Raw genomic sequence first — 16235 nt, 5'->3', positions numbered from 1 at the left:
ACGGGGAGGAACCTACCTGAATTTGTCCAACAAACTCTCATTTTAGTTGACTGTTTGGATAATGATTACACCCCAGGTTCGTGTTTTTGTGATATTGATTAGCGATTGTCAAGGATGAACAGAAATTCCAAAATGTGTGTGGAGTTTTTAGTTCAGCTAAGAGAGCTTTATAAGCTGTTTATTCGATTGTGGGATTTGAATAGTGTAAAAAGGTACAAAAGTGTGAAAAGGTACAAAATCTATTCTAGCTCTTAAAGGGGCAGTAGTGTACATTGGGTGTACAATTTTGAATTACAGCATTATTTAATCTGCAGTTATTCTTCTGTTTATTATTTTACCAATAATATTTACATTAACATGTATTTAAATGCGGTATCTTCTGATTACAATTATGTCTCATCTTTTAACTAAATGCAATCCATTAGCTACATCTACAGTAGCTGTCCAATAACATATTCTGATGGAATGGCATGTCCTGCACTTTGTAAAAACTCAGAGTGAATCGAGTGAATGTTGGAAAATGATGTTAGTTTTTCTCTGAACATAGAATGTGAATACAAAGAGAACTACGTTTTTGCTTCTTTTTTTTTACCCCAGAGTTCACTTTAAAGACGACTGCTACTCTCTGTTCATCATATATGCATAGTCACTTTAACCATACCTACATGTACATACTACCTCAATAAGCCTGACTAACCAGTGTCTGTATATAGCTTTGCAACTCTTATTTTTCAAATGTCTTTTTACTGTTGTTTTATTTCTTTACTTACCTACACACACACACACTTTTTCCCCCCCCGTACTATTGGTTAGTAAGCATTTCACTGTAAGGTCTACGCCTGTTGTATTCGGCGCACGTGACAAACTTTGATTTGAGATTGGTTATTTTAAAGAGGACTATTGCAATATAGATACTGCACACGATTTCAATGTGCAATCGATTAATTGTGCAGCCCTAGCTCAGTTAGCCTATGTTAAGTAAATGCAGGTTGAACAGTACCAGTGGCCTGGCCTTTGCCCCAAGTCAGAGCAGGTCCACCGAGGCCATGGCACGGTGAGACACGGAGCCGTTCCGAGGAGGCTGGAAACACAAAAGTCTGATCCTTTTTGGTAAAACAATGGGGTAAGTCTCAAGTGGAAATGCCCCATAGGTGAAAGCACCAGGTGTGACAGGAGTGATCTTTCTGGAGACACCACTCATACAGCTCTCGTTGTTATTGCGAGTGTTTGCACTCTTCAAAAGACAGGCTTGTTTTCTAGAGGGGGAGATAACAGTGGGCTTAACAGTGCTTGAAGTGTGTGAGGCAGTGTTGGCTGGCTAAGGAGGGAGGTGTCGACAGAGACTAGGAGAGCCCATCCATGTTGGCCAGCTTTACAATGCTCAGACTCCAGTCTTCTCCAAATCCCTCACTCAGCAGAGACAGGGGTTGCACTGAATCTGACGGCTCATAGGATACTCAAGACAATATCATACTGTTTGATGTCAATCAATTAACAAGGCTATTTCTAAAGTTGATGGAGAACGGGATTTATTTAACTATGTATGCCCGGTTACGTCTAGGGCTGTGGCGGTTATAACATTTTGTCAGCAGGTTATTGTCATGCAAAAGTCTGCCGGTCTCACGGTAATTGACCGTTAATTAGCAAACACATTCAGCATCTCCAGACCTCCACGCGTACAAGCTGCTGATGTACGCCTTCGGAACATCTACATTTTAAAAAGTAGAATAAATCAATTAGACACCATCACAATAAATCCTTTATTTATTTTAGGTAGGTATAAAATAAACATTATGATGTGAAGAAAATGCATTTACATTTAAGTCATTTAGCAGACGCTCTTATCCAGAGCGACTTACAAATTGGAATAACGGAATATGAGTTGGCCTACTGTATGTTATCTGGCATGCCATAAACTGTAGGCTACTTCATTTAGCAGACAAGATAGGCTATTTTATATGATATGATTTTATAGTAAGAATAATATAATTTAGCTGAATAAAAAAGAGGATCTTTCCCATTCCGGAGTAGCGCATATGAAGTGGCTATGTTGAGCATAAAGTGCTCATTAGGTCCTCCTACACACTAGATTTAGAGTTATTTGGTAACTTTAGTTGTGAATGATACAAACCTTAGAATGTCTTAAAGATCTAAACATATGGGCTGCATGATGCAACTATAGGCTATTGATGACTTAAGAAGTCTGTACAGCTGACCTCTCATCAAGTGATCATATTTTCACACATCAGACTATTCTCAATTTAATCTTGTCTTTACTAATATGTCAAATTAGTTTAGATTAGAATGGCCCATTATCCAATGGGCAGGAACAGGGGCAGGGCAAAGTAGCCTACCTGTCATCTAGATGCACTCGAACAGTGAATGGAGGCCATGCGCTTTTCCGCCGGTCCGTTTTTCAATGATGCCAGCTGAGAAATAAATATAAGAACCCTTATTTCCCTCCAAGCATCAGCCACTGTTTGAGGAGCATGCTTTTGCTGTGCGACAGGTGATATTCTGCCCAAACTTTGTATACCATGGGCTTTCGAACCTGGTTCCTGCAGCTACCCAGTGCTTAATTTGGGAGACCAAGTGAAATCTGTTTGGGAACATCGATAATAACATGTTTTCACAACTAAACATTTTTCACTAAACTGTTGACAGCCCCTCTATCTGGGCACTCGAGAAAGGAATAAAGAAGCGAGGGGAGAAGACGGAAACACATCGTGGTGAGATTCTGTATAGCTAAAGGTAATATCATCCAACGAATTATGAAGGAAAAAAATCCCTTTTACTAGGCTATTAAAAATACAAATTCACTATAACTGTAGGCTAACTGTAATCCACCCTGCACAATCGATGAATCGCCTAGGGCAGTGCTGCTCAACCCTCTTCCTGGAGATCTACCATCCTGTGGGTTTTCTGTCCAACCCTAATTTAACACACCTGATTCTACTAATTAGCTGTTCAACAAGACCTCAACCAGCTGAATCAGATACGCTAAATTAGGGTTGGACCGAAAACCTACAGGACAGTAGATCTCCAGGAAGAGGGTTGGGCAGCCCTGGCCTAGGGCTATAGGTTCTCTCCCAGACTCATAGATAGACATTTGAGGTAGCATAAGGTAACCAGTCCATCCAGTATGCATAATAATATGGTCTACACTCAAAGGAGATTACTCAAATGTGTTTAATTTTAGAATATAGGCCAGACCAATTATGTTTTGTTTTATTTTGTTATGTTTTTCTGCCATGCATAATATGCGGTAGGCTATGTAGTGTATCAATTTTCATTCAGGTTTCTTTTCGGGCTTGGGCTCATAAGCCTATGCATAAGCTCTAATATGCATATTGGTGTTTTTAATTAATCATCACCTTAGAAAGCACTATACATTTTGTTGTGTTAAGCTTTTAAACTAGATCCACAACGACCATGTTTTACACACAATTTCAACCTGCTGCCGAACATCTTTCTTTAAATTGATCATCACAGTGGTGTTTTAAAAGCAGGACACTGTTTTGATGATAAATGTTCAATGTGATTTTCGATTGCATTTATGTCAGTGGTTAGAGGGACAATAGAGCCCTGAGTACCAGGCCATTAGGACCCCATGGCTGCTAGAAAGTTGGGTACTACCAAAGCATGTCCAGAGTGCATAAAATGAGATTACCGTGACTAAACGGTCAAGTGGAATTTTACTGCGGTCATGATTTATGACTGCAGGTAATACGGTCACTGCAACAGCCCTAGGTAGGACTACATCTAGTCCTACTACATCTAGTCCTACTACATCTAGTCCTACTACATCTAGTCCTACTACATCTAGTCCTACTACATCTAGTCCTACTACATCTAGTCCTACTACATCTAGTCCTACTACATCTAGTCCTACTCCTGTGTGTTTTAGCATGGCGAGAATGCAGGCCTCATCCCAAGTCATTTCCAGTCATTGGTGGGAAAAGCATCATTATCAAACAGCGTGCAGCGTAATAGAATGGAATGAGAATGGGTCCCACTGTATGCCGCAATCCAGACAAAGGAATTTAAAAAACTGGAACGAATGCACTGCCGAGACCGAGAAGAAGAAAAAGTCATTGTATTTCTTATTACAAATTTACTGCTCAATGGAGCACGGAATAGCCCTAATAAAACAAGCAATTTAGAGGCAACATTACCAAAATAATGGCGCCATACCTCCTGCCTGAACAAGTGTTGGGAGCGTTGGCGAGGCGACGCATCAGGGCCTAAAGTGTGAGCAACGGTAATGTTCCTCCCGCAATACCAGCCGTCATGAGTCCAAAATTACATTTTGATTTGTGAGGTCCCTGAAACGCAGCTCAAATTCCTCATAATGTATTTACAAAATAATTTGAGAGGCATTCAAATTGTTTTACCACAGAAACACAAATCAGAGATGTAATTATGTCCATTTATGATCCAAACTCACAGATTTCCGTAACAGCAGCGGTGGCTTTTTGTTTTGCTTTCTTTCACAACGCTCACTCATACATTCTATTAGTGAATGGGGCCTGAGCAGGTTTGCTTATTGTAGCTGGCTGCAGCTGCACCTTTATGAAAGAAAGTGGGTGTTATACAAACACAGGAACATTGCACACACTGGGCATAAACATACTCATATAATCTCACACAATGGGGTCTTCCTGGGGCATACATATACATTAGCACTCACTTCCTTCATCACGAAGTGCTTAGAGAGGCTAGTCAAAGACCACATCACCTCCCTTCCCGACACACTCATTTCCCTCCAATTCACCTACCACCCTGACAGGTCCACGGATGATGCAATTGCCATTGCCCTTACCCACATGGACAAAATGCATATGTGAGGATGCTGTTCATCGACTACAGCTCGGCCTTCAATACCATAGTGCCCTGTAAGTTCATCACAAAGCTCACAACCCTGGGACTGAACTCCTCCCTATAAAACTGGGTGCTGGACTTCCTGACTGCCGCCCCCAGGTGGTGAAGCTAGGCAACACGATCTCATCCAAACTGATCCTCAACACGAGGGCCCCACAAGGGTGCCCTCAGTCCCCTCCTGTACTCCCTTTATAACCACGACTGCGTGACCTCACACAGTTCCAACTCCCTCATCATGTTCGCTGACGACACGACAGTAGTAGGCCGGATTACCAACAACGATGAAACTGCCTACACAGAGGACATAGGCACCCTGACGGCATGGTGCCAGGTAATAAATCGTTGTTGATGCTGATCGTGGACTTCAGGAGGAACTAGGTTGGGCGCACCCCCATCCTCAACGGGGCCGTCGTGAAGACGATCAAAATCTTCAAGTTCCTCGACATACACATCTACGATGAGCTGAAATAGTCAAACCACACAAACCTCAGCAGGCTGACGACATTTTGCCTCTCCCTGAGGGCCCTCATAGTATTCTACAGAAGCCCCATTGAGAGAATACAGTCAGGCTGAAACACAGCCTGGAATAGTAACTCCTCCACCGCTGACCGCAAGGCTCTACAGAGCGTGGTACACTCAGCCGAGCACGCCATTGGGTGCACACTGCCTGCCCTCCAAAAGATCTACAACACCAGCTGCTGCAGGAAGACCACTAAGGACCTCAGCCACCCGAGCCACAGCTGTTCCACGGCCATCACTCAGACACAGGCAGTATAGGAGTATCATAGGAGTATTAAAAACTGTAAGACTGGCCAATAGCTTCTACCCCCAGACCATCAGGGGTCTGAATAGCCAAAAGGCAGTTACCTGCTCCTTCTGTCCCCCTCCTGCCTCCCGAACTTCCTACCACTGCCCCATCCTTGCGGCTCCCCCAAAGGATATTCTTCCCCCCCAACGAACATTACCCTGCCGACACCTCCCAAAGGACATTTATCACCATTACACAGATGTAAATGTAAAAAAAATGATATATATATATATATATATATTTGGGAGGTGTCGGTTTAGACAGACAGACGTCAGAAGTTTACATACACTTAGGTTGGAGTCATTAATAACCTCTTGTGGCAGTATTGAGAATTTTGAAAAAAATATGTGCCCATTTTTAACTGCCTCCTACACCAACTCAGAAGCTAGAATATGCATATTATTGTTCAGGTTTGGATAGAAAACACTCTGAATTTTCTAAAACTGTTTGAATGGTGTCTGTAAGTATAACAGAACTCATATGGCAGTCAAAACCCTGAGACAAATTCTGACAGGAAGTGGATACCTGATTTGTTGAATTACCTTTAACCTGTTAGGGCTAGGGGGCAGTATTTTCACGGCTGGATAAAAAAAAACGTACCCGATTTAATCTGGTTACTACTCCTGCCCAGTAACTAGAATATGCATATAATTATTGGCTTTGGATAGAAAACACTCCAAAGTTTCTAAAACTGTTTGAATGGTGTCTGTGAGTATAACAGAACTCAAATGGCAGGTCAAAACCTGAGAGATTCCTTTACAGGAAGTGGCCTGTCTGACCATTTCTTGAACTTCTTTGCCATCTCTATCTTTTACAAAGGATCTCTGCTCTAACGTGACACTTCCTACGTCTTCCATGGGCGCTCAGAGCCCGGGAAAAACCTGAATGTCGTCATCCCAGCCCCAGGCTGAAACACATTATCGCCTTTCTCAAGTGGCCGATCAAGGGACTGTGGGCTTAGGCGTGTGCCCTGGCCGCCCCAGTCTTTGTGATTTTTCCTCTGTTTGCCGAAAAGGAGATTCCCGGTCGGAATATTATCGCTTTTTTACGAGATAAATTGCATAAAAATTGATTTTAAACAGCAGTTGACATGCTTCGAAGTACGGTAATGGAATATTTAGAATTTTTTTGTCACGAATTGTGCCATGCGCACGACCCTTCTTTACCATTCGTAAAGTGTCTGGGACGCACGAACAAAACGCCGCTATTCGGATATAACGATGGATTATTTTGGACCAAACCAACATTTGTTATTGAAGTAGCAGTCCTGGGAGTGCATTCTGATGAAGACAACAAAAGGTAATCAAACTTTTATAATAGTAAATCTGATATTGGTGAGTGCTAAACTTGACTGGTGTCTAAATAGCTAGCCCGTGATGGCTGGGCTATGTACTTAGAATATTGCAAAATGTGCTTTCACCAAAAAGCTATTTTAAAATCGGACATATCGAGTGCATAGAGGAGTTCTGTATCTATAATTCTTAAAATAATTGTTATGCTTTTTGTGAACGTTTATCGTGAGTAATTTAGTAAATTGTTAGCAAATTCCCCGGAAGTTTGCTAGTTCTGAACGTCACATGCTAATGTAAAAAGCTGTTTTTTGATATAAATATGAACTTGATTGAACAAAACATGCATGTATTGTATAACATAATGTCCTAGGTGTGTCATCTGATGAAGATCATCAAAGGTTAGTGCTGCATTTAGCTGTCTTCTGGGTTTTTGTGACATTATATGCTAGCTTGAAAAATGGGTGTCTGATTATTTCTGGCTGGGTACTCTGCTGACATAATCTAATGTTTTGCTTTCGCTGTAAAGCCTTTTTGAAATCGGACAGTGTGGTTAGATAAAGGAGAGTCTTGTCTTTAAAATGCTGTAAAATAGTCATATGTTTGAAAAATTGATGTTTTTGTATTTTTGAGGAATCTGTAATTCGCGCCACGCCTATCATCGGATATTGGAGCACGTGTTCCGCTAGCGGACCGTCTAGATGTAAGAGGTTAAGCCTATGCCATTGAAACACACAGGGGCTTATTAATTGTTGAGCACTTCCTATGGCTTCCACTAGATGTCACCAGTCTTTAGAAAGTGTTTTGAGTCTTATACTGTGAGAACTGAACGAACAAGAGCCTTGGAACGGTGGTGGCCGATTAGACTCTGGCGCGCGGGTTCATGTTTGGGTACTCTCGTTCCAAAACGTTTTAACAGAGAATGCAAACGGCCGCCTTGAATATTATTCATGTTCTGGTTAAAAAAGGCACTAATGATTTATGCTATACAACGTTTGACATGTTTGAACGAACGTAAATATTTTTTTCCCCCTCGTTCATGACGAGAAGTCCGGCTGGCATAGATCATGTGCTGACAACACGGAGCTTTTTGGACATAAATTATGAGCTTTTTCAAACAAAACTACATTTGTTATGGACCTGGGATTCCTGGAAGTGACATCTGATGAAGAGAATCAAAGGTAATGGATTATTTACATAGTATTTTAGATCTCTCCAACATGGCGGTTAGTCTGTATCGCAAAACGTATTTTTCTGGGCGCAGTGCTCAGATTATTGCAAAGTGTGATTTCCCAGTAAGGTTATTTTTAAATCTGGCAATCCGGTTGCATTCAAGAGATGTAAATCTATAATTCTTTGAATGACAATATAATATTTTACCAATGTTTTCGAATAGTAATTATTTAATTTGTTGTGCTGCTTGACTGGCGGTTATTGGAGGGAAACGATTTCCTCAACATCAATGCCATAGTAAAACGCTGTTTTTGGATATAAATATGAACTTGATAGAACAAAAAATGCATGCATTGTCTAACATAATGTCCTAGGAGTGTCATCTGATGGAGATTGTCAAAGGTTAGTGCATCATTTTAGCTGGTTTTCTGCTTTTGGTGATGCCCGTCTTTGAATTGACAAAACATTACACACAGCTATTGTCAATGTACTCTCCTAACATAATCTAACTTTATGCTTTTGCCGTAAAGCCTTTTTGAAATCGGACAACGTGGTTAGATTAAGGAGATGTTTATCTTTCAAAGGGTGTAAGATAGTTGTATGTTTGAGAAATTTGAATTATGACATTTAATTGTTTTCAAATTTGGCGCTCTTGATATTTCACCTGTTGTTGATTGGGTGTACCAGGGGTGGGACGCTTGCGTCCCACATAGCCCATAGAGGTTAAAACTCGTTTTTCAACCGTTCCACAAATTTCTTGTTAACAAACTACAGTTTTGGCAAGTCGGTTAGGACATATACTTTGTGTATGATAAGTAATTTTTCCAACCATTTTTCCAGACAGATTATTTCATTTATAATTAACTGTATCACAATTCCAGTGGGTCAGAAGTTTACATACTCTAAGTTGACTGTGCCTTTAAACAGCTTGGAAAATTCCCGAAAAATGATTTCATGGCTTTAGAAGCTTCTGATAGGCTAATTGACATAATTGACTCAATTGGAGGTGTACCCGTGGATGTATTTCAAGACATACCTTCAAACTCAGTGCCTCTTTGCTTGACATTATGGGAAAAATCAAAAGAAATCAGCCAAGACCTCAGGAAAACAATGGTAGACCTCCACAAGTATGGTTCATCCTTGGGAGCAATTTCCAAACACCTGAAGGTACCACATTCATCTGTACAAACAATAGTACGCAAGTATAAACACCATGGGACCACGCAACCGTCATACCACTCAGGAAGGAGACACGTTCTGTCTCCTAGAGATGAACGCACTTTGGTGCGAAAAGTGCAAATCAATCGCAGAACAACAGCAAAGGACCTTGTGAAGATGCTGGAGGAAACAGGTACAAAGTATCTACATCCACAGTAAAACGAGTGCTATACCTACATAACCTGAAAGGCCACTCAGCAAGGAAGAAGCCACTGCTCCAAAACCGCCATAAAAAAACCAAGACTACGGTTTGCAACTGCACATGGGGACAAAGATCGTACTTTTTGAAGAAATGTCCTCTGGTCTGATGAAACAAATATAGAACTGTTTGGCCATAATGACCATCGATATGTTTGGAGGAAAAAGGGGGAGGCTTGCAATCCGAAGAACACCATCCCAACCTTGAAGCACGGGGGTGGTAGCACCATGTTGTGGGGGTGCTTTGCTGCAGGAGGGACTGGTGCACTTCACAAAATAGATGGCATAATGAGAAAGGAAAATTATGTGGATATATTGAAGCAACATCTCACGACATCAGTCAGGAAGTTAAAGCTTGGTCGCAAATGGGTCTTTCAAATGGACAATGACCCCAAGCATACTTCCAAAGTTGTGGCAAAATGGCCATCACAAAGCCCTGACCTCATTCCTATAGAAAATGTGAGCGGCAGAACTGACAAAGTTTGTGCGAGCAAGGAGGCCTAAAAACCTGACTCAGTTATACAAGCTCTGTCAAGAGGAATGGGCCAAAATTCATTTAACTTATTGTGGGAAGCTTGTGGAAGGCTACCCGAAATGTTTGACCCAAGTTAAACAATTTAAAGGCAATCCTATCAAATACTAATTGAGTGCATGTAAACTTCTGACCCACCTCAGTCACTGGCTTTATCAATAAGTGCATCAAGGACGTCGTCCCCACAGTGACTGTACGTACATACCCCAACCAGAAGCCATGGATTACTGGCAACATTCGCACTGAGCTAAAGGGTAGACCTGCCGCATTCAAGGAGTGTGACTCTAACCCGGAAGCTTATAAGAAATCCCGCCATGCCCTCCGATGAATTACCAGGAAGTGTACGGTCTTCACTGATATTTTCAACCTCTCCCTGTATGAGTCTGTAATACCAACATGTTTCAAGCAGACCAACAAAGTCCTTGTGCCCAAGAACTTTAAGGTAACCTGCCTAAATGACTATCAACCCGTAGCACTCACGTCTGTAGCCATGAAATGCTTTGAAAGGCTGGTCATGGCTCACATCAACTCCCTTAGGGGTGCGTGCTCAGTCCCCTCCTGTACTCCCTGTTCACTCATGACTGAAAAGCCAGGCACGACCCCAACGCCATCATTAAGTTTGCTGATGACACAACAGTGGTAGGCCTGATCACCAACAACGATGAGACATCCTATAGGGAGGAGGTCAGAGACCTGACCGTGTGGTGCAAGGACAACAACCTCTCCCTCAACGTGATCAAGACAAAGGAGATGATTGTGGACAACAGGAAAAGGAGGACTGAGCACGGCCCCATTATCATCGACGGGGCTGTAGTGGAGCAGGTTGAGAGCGTCAAGTTCCTTGGCGTCCACATCAAGAACAAACTAACACACCAAGACAGTAATGAGGGCATGACAAAACCTATTCCACCTCAAGAGAAAAGATTTGGCATGGGTCCTCAGATCCTCAAAAGGTTTTACAGCTGCACCATTGAGAGAATCCTGACGGGTTGCATCACTGCCTGGTATAGTAACTGCTCGGCCTCCGACCGCAAGGCACTACAGAGAGTAGTGCGTACGGCCCAGTACATCACAGGGGTCAAGCTTCCTACCATCCAGGACCTCTATACCAGGCGGTGTCAGAGGAAGGCCATAAAAAGTGTCAAAGACTCCAGCCACCCTAGTCATAGACTGTTCTCTCTGTTATCGAACGGCAAGCAATACCGGAGCGCCAAGTCTAGGTCCAAGATGCTTCTAAACAGTTCCTACCCCCAAGCCATAAGACTCCTGAACAGCTAATCAAATTGCTACCGAGACTATTTGAATTGCCCCCTTCTCCCCCTCTTCTATGCTTCTGCTACTCTCTGTTATCATCTATGCATAGTCACTTTAATAACTCTACCTACATGTACATATTACCTCAATTACCTTGACACCGGTGCTCCCGCACATTGACTCTGTACCGGTACCCCCTGTATATAGCCCCGCTATTGTTATTTACTGCTGCTCTTTAATCATTTGTTATTCTTATCTCTTACTTTATTTTTTTTCTTAAAACCACATTGTTGGTTAAGGAAGCATTTCACTGTAAGATCTACACCCATTGTATTCAGTGCATGTGACAAATACAACTTGATTTTGAAACCCTGATCGAAGAGAGCATGGCCAGCGTTTGCACCGACAGCCTCTTTCTCACAGTGGTACAGTAGTCATGGAGCACTTCAAATCGTGGAATGCATTAGTTACAGAAAAACCATTCACTTACAGGGCATTGTTTCTCATACCTCTAACTATTACACAGACTGCTGTACTAGTAAGTGGTCATATAAAGTATTAAGGATTGCATTATTGTCCCCTTCCACTCCTCTAAATAGCATTACCTCAGAACACTGAAAGCGGTACAGTAAGCAGCTATTTTTCTGGGAAGATCATGGGTCATGGTATAAAATTAGTTTACACTCAATTTACAGGTTGTAGGCCTGAGGCATGTGTGATGTGAGCCATAACAGATTCTACAGCAGACACAATATCATGGCCACACTTTTCCCCCTGATTGAAAACAAAGGCTTAAGGGGACACTACACTCTATATAATTTCAGACATTTCAGTCTTTCACACTGCCTGGGACCAAATCAAGTGCCTGTCTGAGTCAAGTTTGGAGAGCAGAAGAATTAGGCCTATCAGGGATGGATCACTGTACAATGAATGGTTGATGCATGTGCTGTACTTCACCACAGCTTTCTGAAAGCTTTTATACAGGTGAGGTTGAAATAAAAACATGTTTCATGGAATCTAAAGGCAGCATAACGTAGAATACGTATTAAGCAAACACTAGAAGAGTTGCTTGTTAGATCATTGGAGGAGTGTTGACATACCTTCCTCAAAAGGGTAAGCCTAATGTCAGGCCATCTCAATATTATGCTGTGCACTGACATATCAAACGATCCCTCTAACAAGAGATGACTGCCATGCATAAAGCTGCACTGTTTACACTGAATATTCATATCTGTGAGAAATTAATTAATACATCCCTGCCTCTTCTAATTGAGATTCTACCGGTTTGTCTATTCTGAATAAGTTCAACATGACCCAAGATGCAGGGGAGGGAGAAAGGGGTAATATTGAAGAAAGAGAAATGAGAGAAGCTGAAACCAGTGAGGAAAATAGACAAAGGGAGAGACACAGAAGAAGAGAGGGGGAGGAAAAGGAACATGAGGAGAGAGAGAAAGAGCAAACACCTGGGGGCTAGACTTCAGGTGGCAGGATGTAGAGAATATGACAGTAGTGCTGATATGACAGATGGCTGTATGCTGAGCTAATTTGAGATAATAAGGAAAACAAAGCCTATAGGGTCGCACAAGCTGACTCAACCTGGGCAAATGGAAACTCCAGGATAACAGACAGACATACAGTATGCCACATTCATGTATGCCTTCTAAGAAATTGGGTCCCAATCATTTTGGATTCATGATACAGTATGCTGTGTGGGACAATATATGCAGGAAGGCACCCTTCATGAATGTGAAAATAAATCCTTATACTGCACATTGAACGGAATGGAAACTGGAGCAAAACGTGAATTGCGGTGAGAAAAAGAACGTGGCCATCTGTGTGCATGCGTGTAAAAAATACATTGCTCTCATTCATCAAACAAGCTCAACATGTGGAGAAGATAAAATCAGAGCAAATGTTTTTCAATCTCTGGTTCATTGATCACTGCTCAGAGGACAGAAAGCTTGGCAGGCATTAAGGCTCCCGGACACGCAGGGCAGGACAAATACAGTATTATAGTGAATTTAGAGTGAAAATACATCAAGATTTACACAGCAGATGAATCTGTCAACAGGGTTGTGATATCCAAAGTAGCTCAAATAATCACGCGCTCATTGGCTGCTGGGGACAGGTGTGTGTGTGTGTGTGTGTGTGTGTGTGTGTGTGTGTGTGTGTGTGTGTGTGTGTGTGTGTGTGTGTGTGTGTTTTCACGAATGCATGCGTGCGTGCGTGCGCGAGTTTAGACGGCTGGTGGGGCATGGGCAATGTTGAAAAGGAAAATATAAATCATCTTTATTCATTACATGAGTTGTTCTCATATCTCAAAATAGTATGATGGCAGACCGGCTGAATCCATACCCAGTGTGTTGGATAATATCCCTGTTGAGGGGAAAGTGGTTCAGCCTTCCATTGTCTGACACTGAATATCATTATTGATCAGGTGTTTAGACTATGCTGCTCTGCAGAAAAGAAATGCCCAAAAATAGGCAGCCCCTTCTCAAATTCACAAAAATCTTACAGGTTTTCAAAAGAGGGATATTTCGTCAGCACATTGTGAGGCACTGCATTGCTAGATGAAGTGTCAAAAACCCCTCTGGGTTGATTTATCGAGACTCCATTTCCTAATCAGCGCACGACTGCTGCATACTCTAATGCCACCATCTTATTGTTGGGATGTGGTTGAGAGGCATGGTGGCAGTGTGTGTGTGTGTGTGTCATTGTAAACACACACACACACACACACACAGAGTGAAGGATTACTGAACGGTGCAGGGGGATTTTTTTAAATGTACAGCCCTCCTCCCTGCGCCCTCCACACAGGGCTGTGTTTGGGACAGGTGCTGCTGGATCATTAGCTCTGAGCAGGCAGGCGGGAGTCAGTGTCAGTCAGTCACACAGAGTGGCCCTCTGGAAAATGAGAGAGAGGTGCCATAGTCATCCAGTACTCAGCAGTCCCAGTGAGGTTCCCAATAAATGTGTCTACTTTACGTGACCGATTGGCTAGTTATGGTTGGCCCATCTGTGTTTGTTACACTAAATGTTCGTCCCCCTCGCTCAAAAACATGGATGTGGCACGTTATGACACAACGTCAGAAAGCCATAACCGCTGCCTGAATCTTTTAAAAGTAGTTGCTGCTGAAGATCTAAGTGGAAAAGCCCCTACGTTATTTCTCCTAAGTGGTAATGGCACAATCAATCACCATCCACCTCCGAGAGCACAGCTCTACTGTACAGGAGTGGACCTCCAGATACCACAGCTCCAATTGAGCTGTCAGGTACACTGCTTTATGGGTAAGTGAGCCCGACAGAGGGGAGTATATTGGGGAGTGAGAAAGAGTGTGTGTGTGTGTGTGTGTGTGCGTGCACGAGCGAGAAATGCATTTGAGTTTCGCTTGGTCACGTCCACTCCCAGTGATGCTGCTGTTTGTGCATATATTATGATGACATTTTTGTTCGTTATGGAGTTCGGTGAGGGTTTTTTTCTGCGGTTCGGGGCACACAAAAAAAAATTGTTCTGGCGGCAAGCCGAAGTTCAGAGCCAAAATCTACGCTCTTTCACCGGGGATTGGTCTTTGTTGTCATTCAACAAGAGACGACTCATTTTCATGCACATTTTTTCATTGAATAATACTGCACCAAACATCTTAGTTGAATGTATAATTGCGTGACTAAGATCTCTTCAGCAAAAAAATTGTACTAAACAGTACTAAACAGCTTTTTTCTTGTTTTTCAAGTGAAGGTCTTTTAAAGGGAGAATGCGATCTGAAGCATGCTGAAGACAGACAGACACAGACAGACACAGACAGACACAGACAGACAGACAGACACAGACAGACACAGACAGACACAGACAGACACAGACAGACAGAGCAGTATAGAGCAGTATAGAGCAGTATAGAGCAGTATAGAGCAGTATAGAGCAGTGAACATGGACACTACAGGACAGCAGCAAAGCCCATTGTGTTGGTTGAGATAAGCAGAGATTACAGCAGCCAAAGGGTCTGGGCAGAGTAGAGGTCTGCTGAGGGCTCAATATCTGGGCCCCGTCCAACTGCATGTCCCCTTCTCTCAACGCTGAGTGAAAGAGAGCACAACTGGGACTGTCACAGAGATATTACACCTCCTCCTCCTCCGTTTATCTTGGCTCGCATCACCGCCAAGACATTGAGAACTCCCCAGGCAGGCCCTTAGTGCCCAACATCTCACTGGCCAATAACAATGTGCTAGAGATGGCTGTCCACAACAAGGACACTGAATTAAAAATATGAGAGTGTGTGTGTGTGTGTGTGTGTGTGTGTGTGTGTGTGTGTGTGTGTGTGTGTGTGTGTGTGTGTGTTGGTTGGTTCTTCTAGGAGTAAGGTTTAGGGTTCCAGTTAAGGTTAGGGCTATGGTAAGGGTTAGGGAAAATATGATTTTGAAGGGAAATTAATTTGAGGTCCCCACGAGGATAGAATAACGTGTGTGTGTGTAATAAAATGTTATTAATACAGAAAGACAGACAGAGAGAGCGAGAAGAAGTGAAAGTGAAACTGAAGAGAGTGCGTGCGTGAAAATAATTAGTATGGTTGAGTGGGGTGACGAGAATTGAGCCTGTATGATCACTGAGCGCAAGGAACATGGGCCCTGCTCCCAAACAAACCTCACACACACACAATTAAACTTGATAACACTTCAGCCAAGATTAACCACAGCAGTTTGCACGTCTGGGTCTGGGGATTGCTACGTAAACAGAGCGACGACAGTGTCAGGATGCTCCTCAAACAAACCGCAGTATAGAGACACCAGAATCTACAAAGATTTTATTTGCGTTACACTCTATACCATGTTTGATTAATGCCAATCCTGCAACCTTGGCCCTGTGTAGCCCTAGAGCATATTGTCATGG

The 16235-nt window shown here is 42.6% G+C and overlaps 1 protein-coding gene across 2 annotated transcripts in view; it reads right to left on the bottom strand.

Moving 5' to 3' along the window:
• The window catches only part of LOC106583035 (succinate--CoA ligase [GDP-forming] subunit beta, mitochondrial), a 132239-nt gene that overhangs the window by 74152 nt on the left and 41852 nt on the right, over positions 1 to 16235 (bottom strand). The gene's annotated exons all lie outside the window — the stretch shown is intronic.

Source organism: Salmo salar, chromosome 22 (assembly GCF_965601325.2).
Source record: "Salmo salar chromosome 22, fSalSal1, whole genome shotgun sequence".
Classification (NCBI taxonomy): Eukaryota; Metazoa; Chordata; class Actinopteri; order Salmoniformes; family Salmonidae; genus Salmo; species Salmo salar.
This window is presented reverse-complemented; position numbering and strand designations above follow the sequence as displayed.